Here is a 2,445-nt window from a genome sequence, read left to right as displayed (position 1 = left end):
GCTCGCCTGTGCATGCATAGTTTTCCTCGTACAAATGCTCTCATTTTGGGCATGCCCAGTGGGAGGAATTTCAAAGAGCGAGCGAGATTTTTTGAGCAAATAAAAAATCGAGCTAACTAATCCAATTAAAGCTCAAGGAGCTTGTGTTTCCCTACCATATCTAATAGCATTTTGGACTTGATTAAACATCAGAGTCTCTTTGAGAACTCATCCTTTTTTTTTTTTTTGCAAAACCCACAATATGTGGGTAAGTATATTAACAAAACCAAAAAATTACATAGTCGTCCATGCTCAACGCGAGCCATGGAGTCAAGCAGACACAACATCCTCGAATCCATCATACATCGATTGAACATCTTTGAGAACTCATCTTAAGCACTCCCATATAGAAGCCATTTAAAATGAAGTTTAAGTAAGACGGAATGCACAAATCAACATATCCATTGCTGAAATCTCAATGAATCCTACAAACACGGTCCACACTATGTAGTATTTTGTTGATCAACTATCCATATTCTAGTGATTGTGGACTAAAACTCTCCATACTATGATACCCTTTGTAGCCCAATGATGACTTGTATAAACATCGATAGCCAAGGGCGAAGTGGTTTAGCAAGATTCTAAGAAGAACTTGGCGGGGGGAGAGAGAGAGAGAGAGAGAGAGAGAGAGAGAGAGAGAGAGAGGTGTGGGCTTTCTCTTCTTTATTTCATAGTTGTTGCACACATCGTCTTGCCGTCTCTTTGTGCATCAGTGATGGCTGCCCATACTACTTAGCTTTTGTCTCCAGTGGTGTCTTGGGTTCGCATGCGGCTGCAATATACCAACTTGTCCTCGCTATTAGATGTTGCCCCTCTATGTTTTCCATAGTTTAACAACATTCTGAGAAGAAATCGGGGCACAGAGAGAGAGAGAGAGAGAGAGAGAGAGAGAGAGAGAGAGAGAGAGAGAGAGAGAGGTAGCCTAGCTTTAGATCTTTGAGGCCGTTGGAGTCAAATCGGCAAGCCTAGGCTAAAAGCTGTCCGAGTGGGACCATTGGTGGCTTGATAGAAGGTGGCCAAGGGTGGCTAAATTCAACACGCTCATGGATTGCTAGGCTTTGGATGTAGGGTATCTCTCTCTCTCTCTCTCTCTCTCTCTCTCTCTCTCTCTCTCTCTCTCTCTCTCCCTCCCAAGTTCTCACCTAGACTCTCATCCAATACATCCAAGTTCTTACCTGGACTCTCATCCAATACTCCAAATTCTAGGGTGTTCTTCCTTTCCCCTGGAACAAGCTGTACATATACCCCTCCTAGGTATTCTTATGAAGCTAGAGACACTCTGTTGGTGGGCAAGCTCTTCTTAACCTTACACTGACTTCCTCTCTCTCTCTCTCTCTCTCTCTCTCTCTCTCTCTCTCTCTCTCTCATTCTCTCATAAAATGAGGCAACAATGAATAAATTTCATATCTAAAGTGTACAAACAAATGCTACTCTAGATGATGGTGGATTAGAATGGTGCCACTCCAAAGTAACATTGAGGTTTGAATTTGGCGGGGCTTTACGTTTATACCTACCAAAAGCACTACTTTGAGGGCATCATCCTCACAAACCCCTCATAATTCAATTGTCCATCACCATCAACATTTGCCTATCGAATAATTTTGTCAGCCTCTTCATCTATCAACTTCTGTCCTAGATTTGTCTCATGACTCATCACATGGCAAAGCCCTGTATCATAAATAAACCCATTTTGTTCCTTATCAAAAACCTTAAATGCTTCTTTCAAATCCTCAAAGTGAGTATCCTTTATCTTGCGAGCCATCCGAGATAAGAACTCTAAACAATCGATCGTGCCATGATTATCCACATCCACTTCATTGATCATCTCCTATAGCTCTGCTTCTATTGGGTTTTGTCCAAGTGAGCACATCATAGTACCAAGCTCTCTGGTGGTGATATTGCCATTGCCATCTTTGTCAGTGTAGGAAATTGAAAGCTTCTTTGAACTCTGAGATCTGCTATTCGCTCACTTGCTCACCCATCGTGCCAGAGAAGGTACGCACAAAAGAGGGTGCAGAGATAGACGAAAGAAAGAATGGGGATCATAAGAAGAAGAATGACAAAGAATGGCAAGTTGTGAGGAGGATTATGTCTCCCCCCGAGCTTATGAAGATGGGGATCCCTTACTTGACTCTCTCTCTCTCTCTCTCTCTCTCTCTCTCTCTCTCTCTCTCTCTCTCTCTCTCTCTCAGAAAGTGGTCCAAAAACTCCTCAAAACAGTCCACGGCACCGCGGATTGTTTTTTGGAGTTTTGCAATGCTTATCTATAGCAAGAATGGAGAGATGGCATGTAGGGATGCTCGAGGTGGCAAGGACTAGAAAGCGGAGGTTTTTATAAAAAATAGGAGGTATCATTTTACGTATTTTATGTGATGCACGATTGTGCCTGTATGGGTGCGAATGTTT

The 2,445-nt window shown here is 42.7% G+C and overlaps 1 pseudogene; it reads right to left on the bottom strand.

Annotated features, from left to right (window-relative positions):
- Nucleotides 1–1,561: 1,561 nt before the first annotated feature.
- Nucleotides 1,562–2,021, bottom strand: LOC147464122 (calmodulin pseudogene; annotated as a pseudogene).
- Nucleotides 2,022–2,445: the final 424 nt, after the last annotated feature.

Source organism: Adiantum capillus-veneris, chromosome 2 (genome assembly GCF_014529385.1).
Source record: "Adiantum capillus-veneris isolate H3 chromosome 2, ASM1452938v2, whole genome shotgun sequence".
NCBI classification, from domain to species: Eukaryota; Viridiplantae; Streptophyta; class Polypodiopsida; order Polypodiales; family Pteridaceae; genus Adiantum; species Adiantum capillus-veneris.
Note: the sequence above shows the minus strand (reverse complement) of the source record. Positions and strands in the feature narration are given on the sequence as shown.